The 12317-nt window shown below is 33.7% G+C and overlaps 1 protein-coding gene across 6 annotated transcripts in view; it reads left to right on the top strand.

Annotated features, from left to right (window-relative positions):
* ERBB4 (erb-b2 receptor tyrosine kinase 4) overlaps window positions 1-12317 on the top strand; it is a 1279207-nt gene that overhangs the window by 695952 nt on the left and 570938 nt on the right. The gene's annotated exons all lie outside the window — the stretch shown is intronic.

Raw genomic sequence — 12317 nt, 5'->3', positions numbered from 1 at the left:
GGAAGGAGTGATGATTATGTTATTTATTTTGGACATGATTGCTATAGACTTCATGACATAATGGTAAATGCAAATTGTCCAGAATTTATATCCTTCATCAACATTTTTACCTTTTTTTTAGTTCAAAAATACTTTCTTTACTGAAGAGCAGGGTATTTGACTAAATTGCTACTTGCATGGAAATAATGATAGGAGGAAGAACTTTGGAAATAGAGAAAAATTAAATGATTGAAATTAGGAATCCAAAAATAACATGATCCAATTAAAACTTGCCAAAAGCACATTGTGTTTTCTTCTTGCTTTTCCTCTGATTATATTAAAGAAAAATTGAACAAATTTATTTTCAAAATCTTATAACATATGATTATGTTATTATTCCACAATATATGCTATTTGAAGAATCTTCTCACAAAGAAAATTAGTCTTTAAAGAGTTATTCATTTCCACGTTTACTTAACCTCAATACTATTAAAATATAAAAAAGGAATTATTTAGTCACAGTTATGCAACATTTGAGTATATCTTTTCTGTTAGCTTCCACCATGTCTTGTTATTGTGACTGTTGTCTTACTTATGATTGACTATTTTCATATCAAAATATAGCATTATTATCTTAAAAATATTATTCCCTAAATTGCCAGAAAACCTTATGATATTTTCCTGTGTAGCAGTAAAGATGGAAAATTAATAAATGAGTAAAATAATGATTTGAAATATTTAGAAAAGATAAGTATTTATTCAACAGTTATTATTAATTTATTATTTGAATATGAATTAATGAAAAGTACAGTAAAATAAATGGTGGAAAATTTAGATATTTTGGAAATTTTCCAGATATATATATATATATATATATATATATAATATGAATTATGACTACATGCCAACACTATTCCATGAGACAGTCTAGAATTATTGATCATATTTTAGGTAATAAGATCAATAGTGTTACTCTTATTTTGAAAATCAGAAGTTTTACAGTAAGTACCACCATGTTTGTGTATAAGAATATACGAGGAAGGACAGGAGACTTGTAACTATTTAACTCTTTATCAGAAAGGAATTGGGATAAAATTTGTTCTACAGTAATATCTTAGAGAATTTAGTCTCCTAAGTAACTTGATCCAACTAGTAAGCAAACATTGCAGTTCACTTTAGGTAAGATTGTTTTTGGGTTTTGGAAAGAGCTTTCTTTTCTTGTTGATATGTTATACAAAAAAAAGAAGATCTATAATGTTATATTAAGGGTGGAACTACTGGGGCTAGCCCTAATTTTAGACTCAGGGTTCACATAATGTGAAGGGAAATAGAAAACCTGCTAAGTAGTCCCATACCTCATTGTTTAACTGCAGTAGTGAGTTAAACTTTTAACCCAGTTCTTAAGGGGCCTGTAGTATCAGCATCACCTGGGTATTTGTTCTATAAATTCAGATTCTTGGGCTTCACCTGAGACCTAATGGATGGTAAATTCTGGGTCTGGGGCCCACCAATATGTATATTAAGGACCCCTCCAATATTTCTGATAACTATTAAAGTTTGAGAAACAAAGTTCTAATTAATTAAAGATACTAAGAAATGGTAGCAAAATATCTGGTTAGCCTCTTCACCCTTACTTGATCCAAATACTTTTCATTCATTTATTATCTCCTGGAGAGAAGAGAAGGAAAAGTACAGATATGTTCATGATTGAATGACAAGAAATATACTTCCGGTTGATATAGGAATGAAAAGAACACATTAGGAGCCTGGATGGAAGTGAAAGTCACTCAGTCGTGTCTGACTCTTTGTGACCTCATGGACGATACAGTCCATGGAATTCTCCAGCCCAGAATACTGGAGTGGGTAGCCTTTCCCTTCTCCAGGAGATCTTCCCAACCCAGGGATCAAACCAAAGTCTCCTTCATTGCAGGCAGATTCTTTACCAGCTGAGCCACAAAGAAAGCCTTGGATGGAAACGTTTGTATAAAAGAGTGCAGAGACAAGCAAGATGCTGGGAATAAACTTTCTTCCATATTACCATTTTGTCTAATATCAATTTTATATAATGGTAAACCATTACAAGGACAATAATAATTTATCGTGAATTTTCCTTTTGAGCAAGATTTTCTTTTTGAGCACTTTCAACAAAATAAATAACAAGTACTATGTTATAGCAAATAATTTTGAGATTGACATTTCAAGGCTTTTTGATATATTCATATTTTGTGTTTCTCCTGAAATCTTTTTTTCTGTGTTGACTTTAGAATAATATTTAGAATGATATGCCTGTATAATAGTATGTATGCTCCTGCAAACTCTATCTTTGTGTAAAAGGGATATTTGGTTAACATGAGGACTGTCATATATAAGGGTTAATAGTTGGATACCACTTACATGTATATAACTTAACTCCTCACCTTATGCATTTTTATTAATTTAGCTTGATGCTCACCAGAAGCTATTCCTTGGACGATAAACATTACTACAGATCTCACTTAGCTACTTTTGTTGTGGTTATGACCAAAGACAAGAACCGTACTTAAACATGTTTTCTGGCTAAACAGAAAGACTCGTTTTCCTCCTGCCACTCACATTTCCCTGGTCCATTATGAATGAGGTGGGGAAGTGCGAAGGGTCAGGCCCCTAGACTAAGCATATGACACACAATCCAGAATGGAGTAAGGAACGTGTCTTGGCAAGCTCTCAGTGCCCTGTTACACTGATCGTCCTTTTCTGGTCAAGAGACAGCACGTACTGCCATCCATGTTTCCCATCAGACACATATTCACCTCCAGGTCACTGGGAATGACATTGCTGCATTACAGGACAGGGACAGGGAGAATATTTTATTACTTCCTCAGTTAAGGTCACTTGCATGTGGCTGTGGTTCTTCTTAATCATTCTCAGTGATGATGTTCTGATGATTCTATCAGCTCCTTCTTAAACAAACATTCATACTTGAAATTCAAATTAATGTTTAATATATTTAAAACCTTAAGTTGATGAGCTCCTACTTATTTAGTCACCTGTCTGGCCAAAATATAAAGGTTATTTTATTATATGGGACATAAAAACCACTCTTATTTTGCTCTTTTATAATTTACAAAATTACCTCATCTGTTAGTAATGGCGGACCATATGATACAATTTAATCTATATTTTATATTGTAGATATGAAGGAATCTTTGAGAAATACCTAAGGGTACTTACATCTGTTCTAGTATCTATATCCTTTTTTATAATGATGGTAACCTAGGTACAAATTTAAGATATGCATTTGTTTTTTTACACCAAATTTCAAATTGAATATTTAAATTGTCACTTTATGAATTAGAGAATATATGTTTTGAGTAGGTGAAAGTTCAGATCAGATCAGATCAGTCGCTCAGTCATGTCCGACTCTTTGCGACCCTATGGACTGCAACATGCCAGGCCTCCCTGTCCATCAACAACTCCCAGAGTTTACTCAAACTCATGTCCATTGAGTCGGTGATGCCATCCACCCATCTCATCCTCTGCCGTCCCCTTCTCCTCTCACCTTCAATCTTTTGCAGCATCACGGTCTTTTCAAATGAGTCAGTTCTTCACATCAGGTGGCCAAAGTATTGGAGTTTCAGCTTCAGCATCCGTCCTTCCAATGACTATTCAGGACTGATTTCCTTTAGGATGGACTGGTTGGATCTCCTTGCAGTTCAAGGGACTCTCAAGAGTCTTCTCGAACACCCGAGTTCAAAAGCGTCAATTCTTCGGTGCTCAGCTTAGACTTAGAGATTCATATATTAATGCCTGTAATATAGATGACTATTTTAATTGGTTAACTGTGTACTGAGTCATCTTAATTATTTGAGATGTGGATGAAATCAAAAAGTAAAATGCTTAAGTTACTTTGAGGAGCCCACAATAATAATGTAAAGGATATATTAAATTTACTGAATTCTCCTAGACTAAAAATAAAATAAAATGCTTAGTCTAGGAAATACAACATCTGAATTGATGAAATGTCTGAGAAATACATCTGAATGTCTGCCTTCGAGTATGTAATGGCTACTAATTAAAATAGTACACCAAAGAATTGCAGCACCTTTTAACGTTTAAATTTCCTAACCCACTTTGGCGTTATTAATTCTCAAATAAATAATTTGTAATGGACAGGCCACCTGTAATTGACTCAGTGTATGTCAGAAAGCATAGATGTGGAACCAGAAAAATCAGTTTAAATGTCATATCATCACTTAGCATGTCTCACTGAGACTCAGAGTCTTCATCTTTAAACCCGAGGAAACTTCTACTTCACAGTGCTAGTTAGAGGCATTAGTGAAATAAAGCAGGGAACTTGTCAACCACAGCACCTTCCATGTAGAGAGTACTTAGGAAACCTCAGTGCTCTTTCTCTGTATTGTTTTGTTTTTAGCTTTCCTTTGTGTCAACACACTGACAAAACAATTGTACCTGTTTCTGCATATTCAGATAGATGCCTATTGCTTCACTGCGGCTTTGAAAAGTGATTTGTTGAGACAAAAGGATGCTCCAAATTTCAGCATCTCTTCCTGATTCTACTTTGAAACTACTTTAAGTATAAGATCTCTTTCTCTGGCAGTGAGAAGCCTGAGGCTTTTCTTTGACTACTTTCAGTCTGATTGCTGCCTTGGGTACTTCACAGCTCTTCTTTGCTGTCTTTCAGTGTCTCATGCCAAGCACCTGTTGCCCTAGCCCTTCATTTCAAATTCCCATCATCATGTTTCAGTCTTCATTGGCCCTGACATTTGTCTTGACCTAGACAAGAGACATATTCATTCTAAGTTCTTTTACTGGCAGTAGAGTCACTAAGCATTCTTCAGCAGCTCTGTGAAAGGTCTTAGTAATGTTTGAGTGGGTTCAACTAGCCTATTTCGGGGATTGCTGTTAAATACGATGTTTGACAAAAGTACTACCAATATTTACATAAGAAGCAGCACTCAGCATATTGTGAGATCTACAGGAACAAAATGATCCAAAGAATATTCCTAGCTTAAGGTAAATTACTTGGAAAATGATCTGATCAAAACTAACCTACAGTGAAAATCCTGTGAGTCAGATGGAATCAGTGAAGAGCGGCACGTTCTTATGAAGGTGTCAATTTTTAGATCAGGTCCACAATTTCTAAAATTGATACTCTAGCCAATGTTTTCTAAAGAAGATTGTTTGCTTGTCATGTCAAACAGTGTGCATTAACTAGAAAAATGAAAACTCCAGCAATACATGTATGTGTATAAGTAAGACAGAAACATAGTTGAAAGGAAATGTTATAATTATGGGATCAGATAGAGTGACTGATTCAGCAAATTTCTAGGACTCAGCTTTAGAGAACTGATAAGTGAATTTATGGAACCATATGAAGGTAAAAAGGAAATTTCTTCTGCTGTATTACTGATCAGAAGAGAGATCATTACTGGAAAAGTGAAACACGGGAAGGGGAATCGCCAAGGAATCCGACCATTTTCTTTTTTTTTTTTTTTCTTCACTAGCCATCATGTTTTCTGTCACAGGCAGAAGCCTCACCCTTGGTTTATCTCCCATTCAGAGTTCCTGAAAATTCCCATTCTCTGAACTGCATTCTTTTCCATCTCTATAGCATCCTTAGGAAAAGCTGAGGAAATTTAGCCTAATGGGACTCTTTCAGGAAAATTCCCTACTTCAGACTTTAAACCTGTCATTATTCTTTCTTGTCACTAACATATACCAAGATCTGTATGTTCCCTTCCCTAAGAGAAAGTATATATATATATATATATATATATATATATATATATATTCTAGAAAATATGTAAGGTCAACAAACTCCCATATTAAAGTCCATTTATTAAGAAAGCATGCTTGTTTGCTTATGACATTTAGAAAATGGAGGAAATTCTTTGCTCCTCAGGGTCTGAAATGCAGTGAGAGAAATTGATTTGTTATCACCATAAGCCCATGATTTGACTCTGAGGAAAGAAGTAAGGATATCAGAATATCTACCTCCTCTTCTTCACATTTGCTTTGCTGGGCCTGCAAATTGTTGCTATTGTTTTTAGTCACTAAGTCATGTCCAGCTTTTTGTGACTGTAGCCTGCCAGGCTTCATGTCCATGGGATATCCCAGGCACGAGTACTAGAGTGGGTTGCCATGCCCTCCTCCAGGGGATCTCCCTACTCACGGATCCAACCTGTGTCTCCTGCATTGGCAGGCAAATTCTTTACCATTAAGCTGCCTAGGAAGCCCAGACCTGCAGACACTCGACTGAAAAGTCGAGTTAAATTCTCTGCATCATTCCCAGTTATCAAACAAGTTGGGGCCAGAATCATTAGATTATGGCACATTCTGATTTGCTGGAATCAAATTGGAACTCATGAATCAGTGTGAGTAATATTTGGGGAGAACCTGAAACTGTATTTAACAAGAATAAAGACTATGTGAGATCTTTGACAAGTTTACTTAGAGGAGGCAGCCCTGTTCTTGGCAGATGCTAAGACGCTCGGTCAGAGGTTAGAAACGAGGCTCCATGTTGTTGCCTTTCCATGTTTACCAAAGGCATGATGATTTTAATATCCCACATTGTCATGGAATTTCAAACTTTACAAAATGCTTTCAAGTTTCCCTTTCTTTGTTTCACAAACAGCTCGTTAGTGTTGACCTGGAAAGACTCTTTATTGTCATTTTACATCTAAGGAAACGAAGCTTGAAGTTTGTGGTTAATTGTTGTTCAGTCCCTCAGTTGTGTCTGACTCTTTGTGACCCCATGGACTGTAGCATGCTAGACTTCCATGTCCTTCCCCATCTCCTGGAGCTTGCTCACATTCATCGCCATTGAGTCGGTGATGCCATCCAACCATCTCGTCCTCTGTCATCCCCTTCTTCTGTCTTCAAACTTTCTCAGCATCAGGGTCTTTCCTAATGAGTCAGCTCTTTGCATCAGGTGGCCAAAGTGTTGGAACTTTAGCATCGGTCCTTCTAATGAATATTCAGGATTGATTTCCTTTAGGATTGACTGGGTTGATCTCATTTAGGATTGACTGGTTTGTGGTTAATAAGGACACCTTATTCTAGAATCTAGATTTGTTTTTCATTTCTTCATATTATGCCATTCCTAAGAAATAGGACAATTTCTCCAGGTGAGGCCACAGTCAGCAAGATATTAAAATGGCTATAAACATGAAAAATTCAAACTTTAAACAGAAGACATTTAGGTTATATTTTAGTAAGACCTTCTTGATTTTAATTGTTACATAATACTTGAATACATCATGAATGTATGAATTGGAAATGTTAATGAGTTTACAATAAAATACAAGCAAACACATAAAATGACAATCTTATAAACACTGAGTTTAATTTAAAAGTACCATTATTAATTAATAAGTATCATCGTGATGATGCACAAAGTATCATAATTAATAAGTATAACTATTAAAAGTTTATTTTATTTATTAACTAATTTTATAGCTATTGCTATTTGACTGCAGCTTTTTAAAAATAGAAGCTACTATTCTCTTAACCATGATTCAGATGTTTATTAATAGACCCCATTTTACCGGTGAAAGTTCAGGATTCTTTTGGAAAGTGATGTCAGTTCAAATATTTATTAGCTTTGTTTTCTTCCACTTGTATATTCAAGACATTGTGCTGAGATATGAGCTCATCCAAATTATCTCTACATCCCTGTCTTCTCTCAGTAAATATTATAGTTCTGACAAATATTTACCCACCAACTGCAATGTGAAAGCATTGGGAATGTATTTTCGCCAGGTTATTTATATATTAATTTTTGGTCAAGCATCTATGGGATCAAGTGCCCCCATTTTAATCTGTTTTACCTTCTAAAGCAGAGCTGTCCAATAGAACTTCCTGTGATGATAGAAACATTCAGTCTCTGCTCCATAAATTGAGTGGTCAATAGCCAAATGTGGCTACTGAGAACCTGAAAGGTGGCTAGTGCGATGAAGGAAATTGATTTTCAATTATATATAGTATAATTTATTTAAATTTAAATAGCCACATGTGGTTAGTGGCAATCAGGCAGTAAAGTCTTAAAAGGATAACATATTTTCTGAACCCAAGCAGGAGGCAGTGAAATTTACAAACATGGAAAAAGAATTAGAGCACAGGCTCTAAATCCGGATGCTGTCCATTCAAATCCTTTTTAGATACAAGTTATTCAATGTTTTAAGCCTTAATTTCCTCTTCAAATGAATGTGATGAGCATGTAGTTTGAAAGACAGTTGTGAAAGTTGAATTATAATTTACCTATAGCATTAAGTGGGCTTCCTAGGTGGCACAGTGGCAAAAAATCCACCTGCCAATGCAGAAGAGGCAAGAGACACTCATTTGATCCCTGCGTTGGGAGAATTCCCTGGAGTAGGAAATGGCAACCCACCCAGTATCCTTGCCTGGAAAATTCCACGGACAGAGGAACGTGGCAGGCAACAGCCCATGGGATCCAAAGAATCAGACACGACTGAGCTCATACACACATATGTGGCATTAAGTGCAGTTCCTGAAATAAATATTAGTCATTATTATAATATTTGAGAGGAAGAATGCTTTTGGTAAGAATAATAGAAACAGTCGACTTTTACAGTCATTGAAAGCATGTTTGAATGTGATCAAATTGTATAATATAAAAGCTCTCATTTATGATTTAGTGCCTGACCATATTGTATTTGAGCAAGCTGAGTTCTGGATGCCATGCTTTGCTTCTTAATATGCTTTAAGCTGCTAGGTATTAGGACTTAGGATTTCTGTTTGTCAGAAATCTGACTTTTTAAAAATGAGATTTTTACTCTGCCCCTCACAGGGAAGACTTAGTTATAAGTAGGTCCCTAAGTCTCTGTCTTAAATAACTTAATTGAAAAAGCTAAGGACTAGGAGATTATAATGATTTTTATAGTAGAGAAACTATATTGAATAGTCTAATGAGAATTATTTCTGGCATAGACAATAACTTATCTTTAGGATTGTCCAGTTTATGTTGAAAGTTTTTCATTGCATAATATTTATTTAATAGCAAATTAGTAACAAAAGAAACTCTACTATAGGATGTTTTGTCAAATAGGTAACTACCATATTTCACCAAATCTAAGTCATCATCAATTGTAAAAAAAAGTTTTTGATCACTATTTGCAGGCCACATTGAAAAAACAAAAAGAAAGAAAAAGTAAAATCCAAGTATAAATGTAAAAGATGGTATGGAAAATCAAGTCTTAACAATATTAAATATGAAATATGTATGCATTTTGTTCAACAGATTAAAATGATAAACTAATCATATGTAAACAAAATAGAGATACAACAAACATTATTTTCATGAATCATAGCAAAACTGCTGCTTTGTAATTGTTAAACCGTTTGCTGTGGAAGCATCTGAAACAAGTTGCAATAGAAATAGCCAATATTTCAAAAAATATGAGTGGTATTTTCCATTTATCTATATCTATCGGAAGATAGAGAAATGTGAATTTACATGGCTTAACACCTTTTGATGTAATAAACAATACTGACCAGGAAATTTGAATTGTTGGGTTTTTTCCTGAATTGAGCTGGTTACTGACTCTACCAGCAAAAGAGAAGAAAATTATTTCAAAGGTAAAAAAAAAAAGAAAACATTTTTCTAGGAATTTCCCTTAAAATTTCCTCTTTTGGTAATATATAAAAAGTTATTACAGGATATCAGAGAGAAAAAAAAAAAAAAGAATATTTTCACTTGTATCTTTTTTACCAGTCTACCTGGAAGTTCAGTACAATGCTTTTATCTGTTATTCTAGATCTCATAGTATGTTACCCTCCTCCCACCCTTAAAACTTTATGACCCTTCTGTAAAATATATATTATACTTTCTAGCTGTAATTCTATTGTAAGCTAAGTCAAATTGTGTTAGTTATTAAATCATAATAACCACAACAATTTTAAGGAATACCTGCAGGGAAAAAATAAAGAAAAAATGATAACCCATAACCTTTTTCTTCCTTTGAGGACTATTCAATTCACTCAATTTCATTAGCGCTGTGATACAAATTAGAGGTTTGATTTTTGGTATCAGTAATGTGGGAAAAAGCTGGTATTGAAAAGACCATTTTGTATTTTCAATCTATTATGAAAGGGACTTCAAATTTTAATTCAATATTTAAATGACATTTAATGAGTATATTGTGATAACTATTGACAAAGTAAAGCATGATTTCAATTTTAATAGTTTCCAAATTATCTAAACACTCTGCTTTAATATTTGGTGAGGTGGTTTTATATTATGTAGAATTAAACATCTGTTGATGTCTCATCAAGTACTTACTATTATGAATTTTCTAGCTTTAAAACTGTAAAGCTTTAAATTCTTTTTTAAAACTGTAAAAAAGAATTTTACTAAAAGTCTTTTAGTCTTTGTTGCTGCTCTTTTTAGCATAATAAATCTAGGAAACAAAATATCTATAGGGTATAACAGAACCCAGGATATATATACTACTACTACTATTATTAAAAATTATAATAGCATTCATAAATAATATGTATTGCTGTGTGTAAGTTACTGGTTTATAAACATTGTCTCTCTTCATCCTTATAATAAGCCCAATTAGTAGGTTACTGTGATTATTTCCATTTTGAAGATGAAGAAACTGCAGTTTTCAAATTAAGCAATGAGACATAAAGGCCTGTTGCTTAATCTATGAGGTTCAGATTTGAAGCCAGTTATTATAATTCCAGATTTTCCTTTATCATCATGCTGCAGAGCTTCTGAGAAGGAAGGAGGTCACATGACACTGAACTTTTATCATCTTCTGCTATGTGTGAATGAATTGAGAATCTGTGAAATTACTCATATGAGGAGGTCATATTCCTCAATTCAGTCTTTCTTTTTTTATTTCCTAATGAAGCTTTAGTTAATGTAGATACTTTACTAAAGAAGTTAAATTATTCTAAAAAACATGAAGATTGCATAAGTGAATTGAATTATTTCTTATGATATTGAAAAATAATTTTATAGGCTCTTTAGGTTTATTTCTACAGATATTAGGAACTAAACTGATAGAGTATATTAACGGAATTAAAAAGTGCTCTAATTGTGAACTTACCTCATGACCTTTTAAAAATTAACACTAGAATTAAAAAAATTAAAACACAGATTAAATAAGTATATTTGGTGCGTGTTTTATTTTGTTTTGATTTAGCTCCAAAAGTTGTACATTCGGTCAAGATTAGTTTTTTGATCCTTGCCTTAGTCTAGTGTTCTTTTTACTGTATTATTTCAAAAATGATTTTATTCAAGGTTCTAGAGAGAGGGAGGAAACATTTTAAAGATATTTTGTTATTCTGTTTTTTCTTCAAACATTTATTTTTAATTAAAGGAAAATTGCTGTACACTATTGTGTTGGCATCTGCTATACATCACCATGAGTCAGCCGTAGAATGTTCATGTGTCCCCTCTCTTTTTAACCTCCCTCCCTCTTCTCACCCCTTCCCACCCCTCTAGGTTGTTATAAAGATTTTTTAAAAATATATATTAATCTATATATGCTTGGGTTTGAATTCTCATTTACAAAAGGGAAGAAAATGAAACAAAATCAGTTCTAGAGTTCATGAATGACTCAGTAGTAATCTAAATTTATCCACTGTCTACCAAATACTGTGAAACTTGATATGTGCTTTATAGGGTCATTCAAACAATATCATTTAGTAGTTTTGCAAGGAAAAGACGGTAGAGATAATAAAGCAGTTAGTACATGGTCTACCTATAGATAATGTCTTTTAGAAAAATGAAATGGAGCAAAGCAGCAGCCTATGTCATTGCTATCACTTTTCGCATAGTCAATGTGTGGCTGAATTTCACACCTATGCATTACATCGTCATTTCGTGTAGTTAGAAATTACATGTCATAATGATAAATCTTTGCAATTAAAATTGTATCATGCTTCAAATGCAGCCCTGTGGTGCTCAGGGAAAGGGGTGGATCAAGAATTAGTGTCTTGGCTCAAGTGCCTCTTAAAAATTAAGAAAATCTAACTATCACTTGTGTAAAATAAATACATCAGAGGTTGCAAAATAAGTTATCAACTCCCGCTCATTGAAGATTATCTGCATAATTTAAGTAGCTATCCAAGTATTTTATGTATTTAATACGTATTACTGTGACAGTGACTTCTTATATTACATTTGGTTATTATTAAATATGAAATATTAAAGACTCTTTAAAACGGAATAGAATTTGTTGAGCCATACATTTCAGTTCTGATGTCTGATTTAAATTTAAATCAGAGAGAGATTTAGTGTATATTTTCAGTTCATTTGCATTTAATCTATTAAAATGTGACTTCGTAAGTTTTTCAATACCAGA

This window comes from Bubalus bubalis, chromosome 2 (genome assembly GCF_019923935.1).
Source record: "Bubalus bubalis isolate 160015118507 breed Murrah chromosome 2, NDDB_SH_1, whole genome shotgun sequence".
Classification (NCBI taxonomy): domain Eukaryota; kingdom Metazoa; phylum Chordata; class Mammalia; order Artiodactyla; family Bovidae; genus Bubalus; species Bubalus bubalis.
Note: the sequence above shows the minus strand (reverse complement) of the source record. Positions and strands in the feature narration are given on the sequence as shown.